We start from the raw sequence: 15,328 nt of genomic DNA on the forward strand, positions 1-15,328 counted from the left end.
AAGGTCGCTGACATTAAACTCCCACCGTCCTACAATCAAGAATACATTTGAGGGACACTGTAGGTGTATGGGAAATATCAAAACAGCTTCCTGTACTCCCTTTGACTTGATAAGGTGAAGGGTTCTAAGTCAGTAGCTATAGGTGCCCATGCAGTGTAACACACAGCGAACATAAGACATGTTCCAGACAGGTTAGGACAATTTTCAGAGAAAAAGTTGGGTGCAATCCCATGGTCCAACAGCGTTGGATCTACCAACAGTAAGGTAAGTGACATTCAAAAAAACACAGTCCTATGCTCTAGTATCAATTTCTCAAAATTGCTCCCTGTACTCCCCTGCGTCTGAACGCAGCCCAAGAGTTGGAAAAAGGAAGGATACTCATGTTGATGTGAAATATGTTCAGTGCCTCAGGCATGAAGGAACATGTAGAGTCAGACAGATACAGTTTTGTTATGTTCAAGTCCTTGCAACATGGAATTCTTGCAAAACACAGACTCTGTTAGGTCCCATGTATGCGATGGTCCAACAAACCAGACACTGCACATGTGATCCCTTCGATAGCTCAGTTGGTAGAGCGGAGGACTGTAGGTGTATGGGAACAGGAATCCTTAGGTCGCTGGTTCAACTCCGGCTCGGAGGAGATTTTACAATACCTTCTGTCTGTTCTGATTGAACGCAGCTAAAAACGAAAAAATTGATTGCAATGGCGTGTAATACCATTTCATAGTATAGCTGTACTCCTTTGAGTGATCAGTTGGAAAAGCAAAGACTTCTCTGTGTGTTGGAAGAAGACATGTTTCCTCCCACTTTACTCTAGTTTTCAGTCAGAAAGTAGGGCCAAGTCCTTAGGTCAAAAAAGACTGATCTACATTAAAGGTCGCTGACATTAAACTCCCACCGTCCTACAATCAAGAATACATTTGAGGGACACTGTAGGTGTATGGGAAATATCAAAACAGCTTCCTGTACTCCCTTTGACTTGATAAGGTGCAGGGTTCTAAGTCAGTAGCTATAGGTGCCCATGCAGTGTAACACACAGCGAACATAAGACATGTTCCAGACAGGTTAGGACAATTTTCAGAGAAAAAGTTGGGTGCAATCCCATGGTCCAACAGCGTTGGATCTACCAACAGTAAGGTAAGTGACATTCAAAAAAACACAGTCCTATGCTCTAGTATCAATTTCTCAAAATTGCTCCCTGTACTCCCCTGCGTCTGAACGCAGCCCAAGAGTTGGAAAAAGGAAGGATACTCATGTTGATGTGAAATATGTTCAGTGCCTCAGGCATGAAGGAACATGTAGAGTCAGACAGATACAGTTTTGTTATGTTCAAGTCCTTGCAACATGGAATTCTTGCAAAACACAGACTCTGTTAGGTCCCATGTATGCGATGGTCCAACAAACCAGACACTGCACATGTGATCCCTTCGATAGCTCAGTTGGTAGAGCGGAGGACTGTAGGTGTATGGGAACAGGAATCCTTAGGTCGCTGGTTCAACTCCGGCTCGGAGGAGATTTTACAATACCTTCTGTCTGTTCTGATTGAACGCAGCTAAAAACGAAAAAATTGATTGCAATGGCGTGTAATACCATTTCATAGTATAGCTGTACTCCTTTGAGTGATCAGTTGCAAAAGCAAAGACTTCTCTGTGTGTTGGAAGAAGACATGTTTCCTCCCACTTTACTCTAGTTTTCAGTCAGAAAGTAGGGCCAAGTCCTTAGGTCAAAAAAGACTGATCTACATTAAAGGTCGCTGACATTAAACTCCCACCGTCCTACAATCAAGTATACATTTGAGGGACACTGTAGGTGTATGGGAAATATCAAAACATCTTCCTGTACTCCCTTTGACTTGATAAGGTCAAGGGTTCTAAGTCAGTAGCTATAGGTGCCCATGCAGTGTAACACACAGCGAACATAAGACATGTTCCAGACAGGTTAGGACAATTTTCAGAGAAAAAGTTGGGTGCAATCCCATGGTCCAACAGCGTTGGATCTACCAACAGTAAGGTAAGTGACATTCAAAAAAACACAGTCCTATGCTCTAGTATCAATTTTTCAAAATTGCTCCCTGTACTCCCCTGCGTCTGAACGCAGCCCAAGAGTTGGAAAAAGGAAGGATACTCATGTTGATGTGAAATATGTTCAGTGCCTCAGGCATGAAGGAACATGTAGAGTCAGACAGATACAGTTTTGTTATGTTCAAGTCCTTGCAACATGGAATTCTTGCAAAACACAGACTCTGTTAGGTCCCATGTATGCGATGGTCCAACAAACCAGACACTGCACATGTGATCCCTTCGATAGCTCAGTTGGTAGAGCGGAGGACTGTAGGTGTATGGGAACAGGAATCCTTAGGTCGCTGGTTCAACTCCGGCTCGGAGGAGATTTTACAATACCTTCTGTCTGTTCTGATTGAACGCAGCTAAAAACGAAAAAATTGATTGCAATGGCGTGTAATACCATTTCATAGTATAGCTGTACTCCTTTGAGTGATCAGTTGGAAAAGCAAAGACTTCTCTGTGTGTTGGAAGAAGACATGTTTCCTCCCACTTTACTCTAGTTTTCAGTCAGAAAGTAGGGCCAAGTCCTTAGGTCAAAAAAGACTGATCTACATTAAAGGTCGCTGACATTAAACTCCCACCGTCCTACAATCAAGAATACATTTGAGGGACACTGTAGGTGTATGGGAAATATCAAAACAGCTTCCTGTACTCCCTTTGACTTGATAAGGTGAAGGGTTCTAAGTCAGTAGCTATAGGTGCCCATGCAGTGTAACACACAGCGAACATAAGACATGTTCCAGACAGGTTAGGACAATTTTCAGAGAAAAAGTTGGGTGCAATCCCATGGTCCAACAGCGTTGGATCTACCAACAGTAAGGTAAGTGACATTCAAAAAAACACAGTCCTATGCTCTAGTATCAATTTCTCAAAATTGCTCCCTGTACTCCCCTGCGTCTGAACGCAGCCCAAGAGTTGGAAAAAGGAAGGATACTCATGTTGATGTGAAATATGTTCAGTGCCTCAGGCATGAAGGAACATGTAGAGTCAGACAGATACAGTTTTGTTATGTTCAAGTCCTTGCAACATGGAATTCTTGCAAAACACAGACTCTGTTAGGTCCCATGTATGCGATGGTCCAACAAACCAGACACTGCACATGTGATCCCTTCGATAGCTCAGTTGGTAGAGCGGAGGACTGTAGGTGTATGGGAACAGGAATCCTTAGGTCGCTGGTTCAACTCCGGCTCGGAGGAGATTTTACAATACCTTCTGTCTGTTCTGATTGAACGCAGCTAAAAACGAAAAAATTGATTGCAATGGCGTGTAATACCATTTCATAGTATAGCTGTACTCCTTTGAGTGATCAGTTGGAAAAGCAAAGACTTCTCTGTGTGTTGGAAGAAGACATGTTTCCTCCCACTTTACTCTAGTTTTCAGTCAGAAAGTAGGGCCAAGTCCTTAGGTCAAAAAAGACTGATCTACATTAAAGGTCGCTGACATTAAACTTCCACCGTCCTACAATCAAGTATACATTTGAGGGACACTGTAGGTGTATGGGAAATATCAAAACAGCTTCCTGTACTCCCTTTGACTTGATAAGGTGAAGGGTTCTAAGTCAGTAGCTATAGGTGCCCATGCAGTGTAACACACAGCGAACATAAGACATGTTCCAGACAGGTTAGGACAATTGTCAGAGAAAAAGTTGGGTGCAATCCCATGGTCCAACAGCGTTGGATCTACCAACAGTAAGGTAAGTGACATTCAAAAAAACACAGTCCTATGCTCTAGTATCAATTTCTCAAAATTGCTCCCTGTACTCCCCTGCGTCTGAACGCAGCCCAAGAGTTGGAAAAAGGAAGGATACTCATGTTGATGTGAAATATGTTCAGTGCCTCAGGCATGAAGGAACATGTAGAGTCAGACAGATACAGTTTTGTTATGTTCAAGTCCTTGCAACATGGAATTCTTGCAAAACACAGACTCTGTTAGGTCCCATGTATGCGATGGTCCAACAAACCAGACACTGCACATGTGATCCCTTCGATAGCTCAGTTGGTAGAGCGGAGGACTGTAGGTGTATGGGAACAGGAATCCTTAGGTCGCTGGTTCAACTCCGGCTCGGAGGAGATTTTACAATACCTTCTGTCTGTTCTGATTGAACGCAGCTAAAAACGAAAAAATTGATTGCAATGGCGTGTAATACCATTTCATAGTATAGCTGTACTCCTTTGAGTGATCAGTTGGAAAAGCAAAGACTTCTCTGTGTGTTGGAAGAAGACATGTTTCCTCCCACTTTACTCTAGTTTTCAGTCAGAAAGTAGGGCCAAGTCCTTAGGTCAAAAAAGACTGATCTACATTAAAGGTCGCTGACATTAAACTCCCACCGTCCTACAATCAAGAATACATTTGAGGGACACTGTAGGTGTATGGGAAATATCAAAACAGCTTCCTGTACTCCCTTTGACTTGATAAGGTGAAGGGTTCTAAGTCAGTAGCTATAGGTGCCCATGCAGTGTAACACACAGCGAACATAAGACATGTTCCAGACAGGTTAGGACAATTTTCAGAGAAAAAGTTGGGTGCAATCCCATGGTCCAACAGCGTTGGATCTACCAACAGTAAGGTAAGTGACATTCAGAAAAACACAGTCCTATGCTCTAGTATCAATTTCTCAAAATTGCTCCCTGTACTCCCCTGCGTCTGAACGCAGCCCAAGAGTTGGAAAAAGGAAGGATACTCATGTTGATGTGAAATATGTTCAGTGCCTCAGGCATGAAGGAACATGTAGAGTCAGACAGATACAGTTTTGTTATGTTCAAGTCCTTGCAACATGGAATTCTTGCAAAACACAGACTCTGTTAGGTCCCATGTATGCGATGGTCCAACAAACCAGACACTGTACATGTGATCCCTTCGATAGCTCAGTTGGTAGAGCGGAGGACTGTAGGTGTATGGGAACAGGAATCCTTAGGTCGCTGGTTCAACTCCGGGTCGGAGGAGATTTTACAATACCTTCTGTCTGTTCTGATTGAACGCAGCTAAAAACGAAAAAATTGATTGCAATGGCGTGTAATACCATTTCATAGTATAGCTGTACTCCTTTGAGTGATCAGTTGCAAAAGCAAAGACTTCTCTGTGTGTTGGAAGAAGACATGTTTCCTCCCACTTTACTCTAGTTTTCAGTCAGAAAGTAGGGCCAAGTCCTTAGGTCAAAAAAGACTGATCTACATTAAAGGTCGCTGACATTAAACTCCCACCGTCCTACAATCAAGAATACATTTGAGGGACACTGTAGGTGTATGGGAAATATCAAAACAGCTTCCTGTACTCCCTTTGACTTGATAAGGTGAAGGGTTCTAAGTCAGTAGCTATAGGTGCCCATGCAGTGTAACACACAGCGAACATAAGACATGTTCCAGACAGGTTAGGACAATTTTCAGAGAAAAAGTTGGGTGCAATCCCATGGTCCAACAGCGTTGGATCTACCAACAGTAAGGTAAGTGACATTCAGAAAAACACAGTCCTATGCTCTAGTATCAATTTCTCAAAATTGCTCCCTGTACTCCCCTGCGTCTGAACGCAGCCCAAGAGTTGGAAAAAGGAAGGATACTCATGTTGATGTGAAATATGTTCAGTGCCTCAGGCATGAAGGAACATGTAGAGTCAGACAGATACAGTTTTGTTATGTTCAAGTCCTTGCAACATGGAATTCTTGCAAAACACAGACTCTGTTAGGTCCCATGTATGCGATGGTCCAACAAACCAGACACTGTACATGTGATCCCTTCGATAGCTCAGTTGGTAGAGCGGAGGACTGTAGGTGTATGGGAACAGGAATCCTTAGGTCGCTGGTTCAACTCCGGCTCGGAGGAGATTTTACAATACCTTCTGTCTGTTCAATTCAATTCAATTTTATTTATATAGCGCCAAATCACAACAAAAGTCGCCTCAAGGCGCTTCATAGATACAGAGAAAAACCCAACAATCATATCACCCCCTATGAGCAAGCACTTTGGCGACAGTGGGAAGGAAAAACTCCCTTTTAACAGGAAGAAACCTCCGGCAGAACCAGGCTCAGGGAGGGGCGGCCATCTGCTGCGACCGGTTGGGGTGAGAGAAGGAAGACAGGATAAAGACATGCTGTGGAAGAGAGACAGAGGTTAATAACAGATATGATTCAATGCAGAGAGGTCTATTAATACATAGTGAGTGAGAAAGGTGACTGGAAAGGAAAAACTCAATGCATCATGGGAATCCCCCGGCAGCCTACATCTATTGCAGCATAACAAAGGGAGGATTCAGGGTCACCTGGTCCAGCCCTAACTATATGCTTTAGAAAAAAGGAAAGTTTTAAGCCTAATCTTAAAAGTTCTGATTGAACGCAGCTAAAAACGAAAAAATTGATTGCAATGGCGTGTAATACCATTTCATAGTATAGCTGTACTCCTTTGAGTGATCAGTTGGAAAAGCAAAGACTTCTCTGTGTGTTGGAAGAAGACATGTTTCCTCCCACTTTACTCTAGTTTTCAGTCAGAAAGTAGGGCCAAGTCCTTAGGTCAAAAAAGACTGATCTACATTAAAGGTCGCTGACATTAAACTCCCACCGTCCTACAATCAAGAATACATTTGAGGGACACTGTAGGTGTATGGGAAATATCAAAACAGCTTCCTGTACTCCCTTTGACTTGATAAGGTGAAGGGTTCTAAGTCAGTAGCTATAGGTGCCCATGCAGTGTAACACACAGCGAACATAAGACATGTTCCAGACAGGTTAGGACAATTTTCAGAGAAAAAGTTGGGTGCAATCCCATGGTCCAACAGCGTTGGATCTACCAACAGTAAGGTAAGTGACATTCAAAAAAACACAGTCCTATGCTCTAGTATCAATTTCTCAAAATTGCTCCCTGTACTCCCCTGCGTCTGAACGCAGCCCAAGAGTTGGAAAAAGGAAGGATACTCATGTTGATGTGAAATATGTTCAGTGCCTCAGGCATGAAGGAACATGTAGAGTCAGACAGATACAGTTTTGTTATGTTCAAGTCCTTGCAACATGGAATTCTTGCAAAACACAGACTCTGTTAGGTCCCATGTATGCGATGGTCCAACAAACCAGACACTGCACATGTGATCCCTTCGATAGCTCAGTTGGTAGAGCGGAGGACTGTAGGTGTATGGGAACAGGAATCCTTAGGTCGCTGGTTCAACTCCGGCTCGGAGGAGATTTTACAATACCTTCTGTCTGTTCTGATTGAACGCAGCTAAAAACGAAAAAATTGATTGCAATGGCGTGTAATACCATTTCATAGTATAGCTGTACTCCTTTGAGTGATCAGTTGGAAAAGCAAAGACTTCTCTGTGTGTTGGAAGAAGACATGTTTCCTCCCACTTTACTCTAGTTTTCAGTCAGAAAGTAGGGCCAAGTCCTTAGGTCAAAAAAGACTGATCTACATTAAAGGTCGCTGACATTAAACTCCCACCGTCCTACAATCAAGAATACATTTGAGGGACACTGTAGGTGTATGGGAAATATCAAAACAGCTTCCTGTACTCCCTTTGACTTGATAAGGTGAAGGGTTCTAAGTCAGTAGCTATAGGTGCCCATGCAGTGTAACACACAGCGAACATAAGACATGTTCCAGACAGGTTAGGACAATTTTCAGAGAAAAAGTTGGGTGCAATCCCATGGTCCAACAGCGTTGGATCTACCAACAGTAAGGTAAGTGACATTCAAAAAAACACAGTCCTATGCTCTAGTATCAATTTCTCAAAATTGCTCCCTGTACTCCCCTGCGTCTGAACGCAGCCCAAGAGTTGGAAAAAGGAAGGATACTCATGTTGATGTGAAATATGTTCAGTGCCTCAGGCATGAAGGAACATGTAGAGTCAGACAGATACAGTTTTGTTATGTTCAAGTCCTTGCAACATGGAATTCTTGCAAAACACAGACTCTGTTAGGTCCCATGTATGCGATGGTCCAACAAACCAGACACTGCACATGTGATCCCTTCGATAGCTCAGTTGGTAGAGCGGAGGACTGTAGGTGTATGGGAACAGGAATCCTTAGGTCGCTGGTTCAACTCCGGCTCGGAGGAGATTTTACAATACCTTCTGTCTGTTCAATTCAATTCAATTTTATTTATATAGCGCCAAATCACAACAAAAGTCGCCTCAAGGCGCTTCATAGATACAGAGAAAAACCCAACAATCATATCACCCCCTATGAGCAAGCACTTTGGCGACAGTGGGAAGGAAAAACTCCCTTTTAACAGGAAGAAACCTCCGGCAGAACCAGGCTCAGGGAGGGGCGGCCATCTGCTGCGACCGGTTGGGGTGAGAGAAGGAAGACAGGATAAAGACATGCTGTGGAAGAGAGACAGAGGTTAATAACAGATATGATTCAATGCAGAGAGGTCTATTAATACATAGTGAGTGAGAAAGGTGACTGGAAAGGAAAAACTCAATGCATCATGGGAATCCCCCGGCAGCCTACATCTATTGCAGCATAACAAAGGGAGGATTCAGGGTCACCTGGTCCAGCCCTAACTATATGCTTTAGAAAAAAGGAAAGTTTTAAGCCTAATCTTAAAAGTTCTGATTGAACGCAGCTAAAAACGAAAAAATTGATTGCAATGGCGTGTAATACCATTTCATAGTATAGCTGTACTCCTTTGAGTGATCAGTTGGAAAAGCAAAGACTTCTCTGTGTGTTGGAAGAAGACATGTTTCCTCCCACTTTACTCTAGTTTTCAGTCAGAAAGTAGGGCCAAGTCCTTAGGTCAAAAAAGACTGATCTACATTAAAGGTCGCTGACATTAAACTCCCACCGTCCTACAATCAAGAATACATTTGAGGGACACTGTAGGTGTATGGGAAATATCAAAACAGCTTCCTGTACTCCCTTTGACTTGATAAGGTGAAGGGTTCTAAGTCAGTAGCTATAGGTGCCCATGCAGTGTAACACACAGCGAACATAAGACATGTTCCAGACAGGTTAGGACAATTTTCAGAGAAAAAGTTGGGTGCAATCCCATGGTCCAACAGCGTTGGATCTACCAACAGTAAGGTAAGTGACATTCAAAAAAACACAGTCCTATGCTCTAGTATCAATTTCTCAAAATTGCTCCCTGTACTCCCCTGCGTCTGAACGCAGCCCAAGAGTTGGAAAAAGGAAGGATACTCATGTTGATGTGAAATATGTTCAGTGCCTCAGGCATGAAGGAACATGTAGAGTCAGACAGATACAGTTTTGTTATGTTCAAGTCCTTGCAACATGGAATTCTTGCAAAACACAGACTCTGTTAGGTCCCATGTATGCGATGGTCCAACAAACCAGACACTGCACATGTGATCCCTTCGATAGCTCAGTTGGTAGAGCGGAGGACTGTAGGTGTATGGGAACAGGAATCCTTAGGTCGCTGGTTCAACTCCGGCTCGGAGGAGATTTTACAATACCTTCTGTCTGTTCTGATTGAACGCAGCTAAAAACGAAAAAATTGATTGCAATGGCGTGTAATACCATTTCATAGTATAGCTGTACTCCTTTGAGTGATCAGTTGGAAAAGCAAAGACTTCTCTGTGTGTTGGAAGAAGACATGTTTCCTCCCACTTTACTCTAGTTTTCAGTCAGAAAGTAGGGCCAAGTCCTTAGGTCAAAAAAGACTGATCTACATTAAAGGTCGCTGACATTAAACTCCCACCGTCCTACAATCAAGAATACATTTGAGGGACACTGTAGGTGTATGGGAAATATCAAAACAGCTTCCTGTACTCCCTTTGACTTGATAAGGTGAAGGGTTCTAAGTCAGTAGCTATAGGTGCCCATGCAGTGTAACACACAGCGAACATAAGACATGTTCCAGACAGGTTAGGACAATTTTCAGAGAAAAAGTTGGGTGCAATCCCATGGTCCAACAGCGTTGGATCTACCAACAGTAAGGTAAGTGACATTCAAAAAAACACAGTCCTATGCTCTAGTATCAATTTCTCAAAATTGCTCCCTGTACTCCCCTGCGTCTGAACGCAGCCCAAGAGTTGGAAAAAGGAAGGATACTCATGTTGATGTGAAATATGTTCAGTGCCTCAGGCATGAAGGAACATGTAGAGTCAGACAGATACAGTTTTGTTATGTTCAAGTCCTTGCAACATGGAATTCTTGCAAAACACAGACTCTGTTAGGTCCCATGTATGCGATGGTCCAACAAACCAGACACTGCACATGTGATCCCTTCGATAGCTCAGTTGGTAGAGCGGAGGACTGTAGGTGTATGGGAACAGGAATCCTTAGGTCGCTGGTTCAACTCCGGCTCGGAGGAGATTTTACAATACCTTCTGTCTGTTCTGATTGAACGCAGCTAAAAACGAAAAAATTGATTGCAATGGCGTGTAATACCATTTCATAGTATAGCTGTACTCCTTTGAGTGATCAGTTGGAAAAGCAAAGACTTCTCTGTGTGTTGGAAGAAGACATGTTTCCTCCCACTTTACTCTAGTTTTCAGTCAGAAAGTAGGGCCAAGTCCTTAGGTCAAAAAAGACTGATCTACATTAAAGGTTGCTGACATTAAACTCCCACCGTCCTACAATCAAGAATACATTTGAGGGACACTGTAGGTGTATGGGAAATATCAAAACAGCTTCCTGTACTCCCTTTGACTTGATAAGGTGAAGGGTTCTAAGTCAGTAGCTATAGGTGCCCATGCAGTGTAACACACAGCGAACATAAGACATGTTCCAGACAGGTTAGGACAATTTTCAGAGAAAAAGTTGGGTGCAATCCCATGGTCCAACAGCGTTGGATCTACCAACAGTAAGGTAAGTGACATTCAAAAAAACACAGTCCTATGCTCTAGTATCAATTTCTCAAAATTGCTCCCTGTACTCCCCTGCGTCTGAACGCAGCCCAAGAGTTGGAAAAAGGAAGGATACTCATGTTGATGTGAAATATGTTCAGTGCCTCAGGCATGAAGGAACATGTAGAGTCAGACAGATACAGTTTTGTTATGTTCAAGTCCTTGCAACATGGAATTCTTGCAAAACACAGACTCTGTTAGGTCCCATGTATGCGATGGTCCAACAAACCAGACACTGCACATGTGATCCCTTCGATAGCTCAGTTGGTAGAGCGGAGGACTGTAGGTGTATGGGAACAGGAATCCTTAGGTCGCTGGTTCAACTCCGGCTCGGAGGAGATTTTACAATACCTTCTGTCTGTTCTGATTGAACGCAGCTAAAAACGAAAAAATTGATTGCAATGGCGTGTAATACCATTTCATAGTATAGCTGTACTCCTTTGAGTGATCAGTTGGAAAAGCAAAGACTTCTCTGTGTGTTGGAAGAAGACATGTTTCCTCCCACTTTACTCTAGTTTTCAGTCAGAAAGTAGGGCCAAGTCCTTAGGTCAAAAAAGACTGATCTACATTAAAGGTCGCTGACATTAAACTCCCACCGTCCTACAATCAAGTATACATTTGAGGGACACTGTAGGTGTATGGGAAATATCAAAACAGCTTCCTGTACTCCCTTTGACTTGATAAGGTGAAGGGTTCTAAGTCAGTAGCTATAGGTGCCCATGCAGTGTAACACACAGCGAACATAAGACATGTTCCAGACAGGTTAGGACAATTTTCAGAGAAAAAGTTGGGTGCAATCCCATGGTCCAACAGCGTTGGATCTACCAACAGTAAGGTAAGTGACATTCAAAAAAAACACAGTCCTATGCTCTAGTATCAATTTCTCAAAATTGCTCCCTGTACTCCCCTGCGTCTGAACGCAGCCCAAGAGTTGGAAAAAGGAAGGATACTCATGTTGATGTGAAATATGTTCAGTGCCTCAGGCATGAAGGAACATGTAGAGTCAGACAGATACAGTTTTGTTATGTTCAAGTCCTTGCAACATGGAATTCTTGCAAAACACAGACTCTGTTAGGTCCCATGTATGCGATGGTCCAACAAACCAGACACTGCACATGTGATCCCTTCGATAGCTCAGTTGGTAGAGCGGAGGACTGTAGGTGTATGGGAACAGGAATCCTTAGGTCGCTGGTTCAACTCCGGCTCGGAGGAGATTTTACAATACCTTCTGTCTGTTCTGATTGAACGCAGCTAAAAACGAAAAAATTAATTGCAATGGCGTGTAATACCATTTCATAGTATAGCTGTACTCCTTTGAGTGATCAGTTGGAAAAGCAAAGACTTCTCTGTGTGTTGGAAGAAGACATGTTTCCTCCCACTTTACTCTAGTTTTCAGTCAGAAAGTAGGGCCAAGTCCTTAGGTCAAAAAAGACTGATCTACATTAAAGGTCGCTGACATTAAACTCCCACCGTCCTACAATCAAGAATACATTTGAGGAACACTGTAGGTGTATGGGAAATATCAAAACAGCTTCCTGTACTCCCTTTGACTTGATAAGGTGAAGGGTTCTAAGTCAGTAGCTATAGGTGCCCATGCAGTGTAACACACAGCGAACATAAGACATGTTCCAGACAGGTTAGGACAATTTTCAGAGAAAAAGTTGGGTGCAATCCCATGGTCCAACAGCGTTGGATCTACCAACAGTAAGGTAAGTGACATTCAAAAAAACACAGTCCTATGCTCTAGTATCAATTTCTCAAAATTGCTCCCTGTACTCCCCTGCGTCTGAACGCAGCCCAAGAGTTGGAAAAAGGAAGGATACTCATGTTGATGTGAAATATGTTCAGTGCCTCAGGCATGAAGGAACATGTAGAGTCAGACAGATACAGTTTTGTTATGTTCAAGTCCTTGCAACATGGAATTCTTGCAAAACACAGACTCTGTTAGGTCCCATGTATGCGATGGTCCAACAAACCAGACACTGCACATGTGATCCCTTCGATAGCTCAGTTGGTAGAGCGGAGGACTGTAGGTGTATGGGAACAGGAATCCTTAGGTCGCTGGTTCAACTCCGGCTCGGAGGAGATTTTACAATACCTTCTGTCTGTTCTGATTGAACGCAGCTAAAAACGAAAAAATTGATTGCAATGGTGTGTAATACCATTTCATAGTATAGCTGTACTCCTTTGAGTGATCAGTTGGAAAAGCAAAGACTTCTCTGTGTGTTGGAAGAAGACATGTTTCCTCCCACTTTACTCTAGTTTTCAGTCAGAAAGTAGGGCCAAGTCCTTAGGTCAAAAAAGACTGATCTACATTAAAGGTCGCTGACATTAAACTCCCACCGTCCTACAATCAAGTATACATTTGAGGGACACTGTAGGTGTATGGGAAATATCAAAACAGCTTCCTGTACTCCCTTTGACTTGATAAGGTGAAGGGTTCTAAGTCAGTAGCTATAGGTGCCCATGCAGTGTAACACACAGCGAACATAAGACATGTTCCAGACAGGTTAGGACAATTTTCAGAGAAAAAGTTGGGTGCAATCCCATGGTCCAACAGCGTTGGATCTACCAACAGTAAGGTAAGTGACATTCAAAAAAACACAGTCCTATGCTCTAGTATCAATTTCTCAAAATTGCTCCCTGTACTCCCCTGCGTCTGAACGCAGCCCAAGAGTTGGAAAAAGGAAGGATACTCATGTTGATGTGAAATATGTTCAGTCCCTCAGGCATGAAGGAACATGTAGAGTCAGACAGATACAGTTTTGTTATGTTCAAGTCCTTGCAACATGGAATTCTTGCAAAACACAGACTCTGTTAGGTCCCATGTATGCGATGGTCCAACAAACCAGACACTGCACATGTGATCCCTTCGATAGCTCAGTTGGTAGAGCGGAGGACTGTAGGTGTATGGGAACAGGAAGCCTTAGGTCGCTGGTTCAACTCCGGCTCGGAGGAGATTTTACAATACCTTCTGTCTGTTCTGATTGAACGCAGCTAAAAACGAAAAAATTGATTGCAATGGCGTGTAATACCATTTCATAGTATAGCTGTACTCCTTTGAGTGATCAGTTGCAAAAGCAAAGACTTCTCTGTGTGTTGGAAGAAGACATGTTTCCTCCCACTTTACTCTAGTTTTCAGTCAGAAAGTAGGGCCAAGTCCTTAGGTCAAAAAAGACTGATCTACATTAAAGGTCGCTGACATTAAACTCCCACCGTCCTACAATCAAGAATACATTTGAGGGACACTGTAGGTGTATGGGAAATATCAAAACAGCTTCCTGTACTCACTTTGACTTGATAAGGTGAAGGGTTCTAAGTCAGTAGCTATAGGTGCCCATGCAGTGTAACACACAGCGAACATAAGACATGTTCCAGACAGGTTAGGACAATTTTCAGAGAAAAAGTTGGGTGCAATCCCATGGTCCAACAGCGTTGGATCTACCAACAGTAAGGTAAGTGACATTCAAAAAAACACAGTCCTATGCTCTAGTATCAATTTCTCAAAATTGCTCCCTGTACTCCCCTGCGTCTGAACGCAGCCCAAGAGTTGGAAAAAGGAAGGATACTCATGTTGATGTGAAATATGTTCAGTGCCTCAGGCATGAAGGAACATGTAGAGTCAGACAGATACAGTTTTGTTATGTTCAAGTCCTTGCAACATGGAATTCTTGCAAAACACAGACTCTGTTAGGTCCCATGTATGCGATGGTCCAACAAACCAGACACTGCACATGTGATCCCTTCGATAGCTCAGTTGGTAGAGCGGAGGACTGTAGGTGTATGGGAACAGGAATCCTTAGGTCGCTGGTTCAACTCCGGCTCGGAGGAGATTTTACAATACCTTCTGTCTGTTCTGATTGAACGCAGCTAAAAACGAAAAAATTGATTGCAATGGCGTGTAATACCATTTCATAGTATAGCTGTACTCCTTTGAGTGATCAGTTGCAAAAGCAAAGACTTCTCTGTGTGTTGGAAGAAGACATGTTTCCTCCCACTTTACTCTAGTTTTCAGTCAGAAAGTAGGGCCAAGTCCTTAGGTCAAAAAAGACTGATCTACATTAAAGGTCGCTGACATTAAACTCCCACCGTCCTACAATCAAGTATACATTTGAGGGACACTGTAGGTGTATGGGAAATATCAAAACAGCTTCCTGTACTCCCTTTGACTTGATAAGGTGAAGGGTTCTAAGTCAGTAGCTATAGGTGCCCATGCAGTGTAACACACAGCGAACATAAGACATGTTCCAGACAGGTTAGGACAATTTTCAGAGAAAAAGTTGGGTGCAATCCCATGGTCCAACAGCGTTGGATCTACCAACAGTAAGGTAAGTGACATTCAAAAAAACACAGTCCTATGCTCTAGTATCAATTTCTCAAAATTGCTCCCTGTACTCCCCTGCGTCTGAACGCAGCCCAAGAGTTGGAAAAAGGAAGGATACTCATGTTGATGTGAAATATGTTCAGTGCCTCAG

At 43.0% G+C, this 15,328-nt stretch overlaps 16 non-coding genes across 16 annotated transcripts; all 16 read left to right on the forward strand.

Annotated features, from left to right (window-relative positions):
- The first annotated feature begins 551 nt into the window (after positions 1 to 551).
- trnay-gua (transfer RNA tyrosine (anticodon GUA)) lies at positions 552 to 640 on the forward strand. Its single transcript is given in 2 exon segments — positions 552 to 588; positions 605 to 640. It is a non-coding gene; the product is annotated as a tRNA-Tyr (tRNA).
- Positions 641 to 1,424: 784 nt separating this feature from the next.
- On the forward strand, positions 1,425 to 1,513 carry trnay-gua (transfer RNA tyrosine (anticodon GUA)). Its single transcript is given in 2 exon segments — positions 1,425 to 1,461; positions 1,478 to 1,513. It is a non-coding gene; the product is annotated as a tRNA-Tyr (tRNA).
- A 784-nt stretch (positions 1,514 to 2,297) lies between these two features.
- Positions 2,298 to 2,386, forward strand: trnay-gua (transfer RNA tyrosine (anticodon GUA)). The gene is given in 2 exon segments: positions 2,298 to 2,334; positions 2,351 to 2,386. It is a non-coding gene; the product is annotated as a tRNA-Tyr (tRNA).
- A 784-nt stretch (positions 2,387 to 3,170) lies between these two features.
- On the forward strand, positions 3,171 to 3,259 carry trnay-gua (transfer RNA tyrosine (anticodon GUA)). The gene is given in 2 exon segments: positions 3,171 to 3,207; positions 3,224 to 3,259. It is a non-coding gene; the product is annotated as a tRNA-Tyr (tRNA).
- Positions 3,260 to 4,043: 784 nt separating this feature from the next.
- trnay-gua (transfer RNA tyrosine (anticodon GUA)) lies at positions 4,044 to 4,132 on the forward strand. Its single transcript is given in 2 exon segments — positions 4,044 to 4,080; positions 4,097 to 4,132. It is a non-coding gene; the product is annotated as a tRNA-Tyr (tRNA).
- Positions 4,133 to 4,916: 784 nt separating this feature from the next.
- Positions 4,917 to 5,005, forward strand: trnay-gua (transfer RNA tyrosine (anticodon GUA)). Its single transcript is given in 2 exon segments — positions 4,917 to 4,953; positions 4,970 to 5,005. It is a non-coding gene; the product is annotated as a tRNA-Tyr (tRNA).
- Positions 5,006 to 5,789: 784 nt separating this feature from the next.
- trnay-gua (transfer RNA tyrosine (anticodon GUA)) lies at positions 5,790 to 5,878 on the forward strand. Its single transcript is given in 2 exon segments — positions 5,790 to 5,826; positions 5,843 to 5,878. It is a non-coding gene; the product is annotated as a tRNA-Tyr (tRNA).
- A 1,258-nt stretch (positions 5,879 to 7,136) lies between these two features.
- On the forward strand, positions 7,137 to 7,225 carry trnay-gua (transfer RNA tyrosine (anticodon GUA)). The gene is given in 2 exon segments: positions 7,137 to 7,173; positions 7,190 to 7,225. It is a non-coding gene; the product is annotated as a tRNA-Tyr (tRNA).
- Positions 7,226 to 8,009: 784 nt separating this feature from the next.
- On the forward strand, positions 8,010 to 8,098 carry trnay-gua (transfer RNA tyrosine (anticodon GUA)). Its single transcript is given in 2 exon segments — positions 8,010 to 8,046; positions 8,063 to 8,098. It is a non-coding gene; the product is annotated as a tRNA-Tyr (tRNA).
- Positions 8,099 to 9,356: 1,258 nt separating this feature from the next.
- On the forward strand, positions 9,357 to 9,445 carry trnay-gua (transfer RNA tyrosine (anticodon GUA)). Its single transcript is given in 2 exon segments — positions 9,357 to 9,393; positions 9,410 to 9,445. It is a non-coding gene; the product is annotated as a tRNA-Tyr (tRNA).
- A 784-nt stretch (positions 9,446 to 10,229) lies between these two features.
- Positions 10,230 to 10,318, forward strand: trnay-gua (transfer RNA tyrosine (anticodon GUA)). The gene is given in 2 exon segments: positions 10,230 to 10,266; positions 10,283 to 10,318. It is a non-coding gene; the product is annotated as a tRNA-Tyr (tRNA).
- A 784-nt stretch (positions 10,319 to 11,102) lies between these two features.
- On the forward strand, positions 11,103 to 11,191 carry trnay-gua (transfer RNA tyrosine (anticodon GUA)). The gene is given in 2 exon segments: positions 11,103 to 11,139; positions 11,156 to 11,191. It is a non-coding gene; the product is annotated as a tRNA-Tyr (tRNA).
- A 785-nt stretch (positions 11,192 to 11,976) lies between these two features.
- On the forward strand, positions 11,977 to 12,065 carry trnay-gua (transfer RNA tyrosine (anticodon GUA)). The gene is given in 2 exon segments: positions 11,977 to 12,013; positions 12,030 to 12,065. It is a non-coding gene; the product is annotated as a tRNA-Tyr (tRNA).
- A 784-nt stretch (positions 12,066 to 12,849) lies between these two features.
- On the forward strand, positions 12,850 to 12,938 carry trnay-gua (transfer RNA tyrosine (anticodon GUA)). The gene is given in 2 exon segments: positions 12,850 to 12,886; positions 12,903 to 12,938. It is a non-coding gene; the product is annotated as a tRNA-Tyr (tRNA).
- A 784-nt stretch (positions 12,939 to 13,722) lies between these two features.
- Positions 13,723 to 13,811, forward strand: trnay-gua (transfer RNA tyrosine (anticodon GUA)). The gene is given in 2 exon segments: positions 13,723 to 13,759; positions 13,776 to 13,811. It is a non-coding gene; the product is annotated as a tRNA-Tyr (tRNA).
- A 784-nt stretch (positions 13,812 to 14,595) lies between these two features.
- trnay-gua (transfer RNA tyrosine (anticodon GUA)) lies at positions 14,596 to 14,684 on the forward strand. The gene is given in 2 exon segments: positions 14,596 to 14,632; positions 14,649 to 14,684. It is a non-coding gene; the product is annotated as a tRNA-Tyr (tRNA).
- The last annotated feature ends 644 nt before the right edge of the window (positions 14,685 to 15,328 follow it).

This window comes from Mchenga conophoros, linkage group LG10, assembly GCF_057382185.1.
Source record: "Mchenga conophoros isolate Kocher_MC1m ecotype Shallow Benthic linkage group LG10, M_conophoros_male_GT1.1, whole genome shotgun sequence".
Classification (NCBI taxonomy): Eukaryota; Metazoa; Chordata; class Actinopteri; order Cichliformes; family Cichlidae; genus Mchenga; species Mchenga conophoros.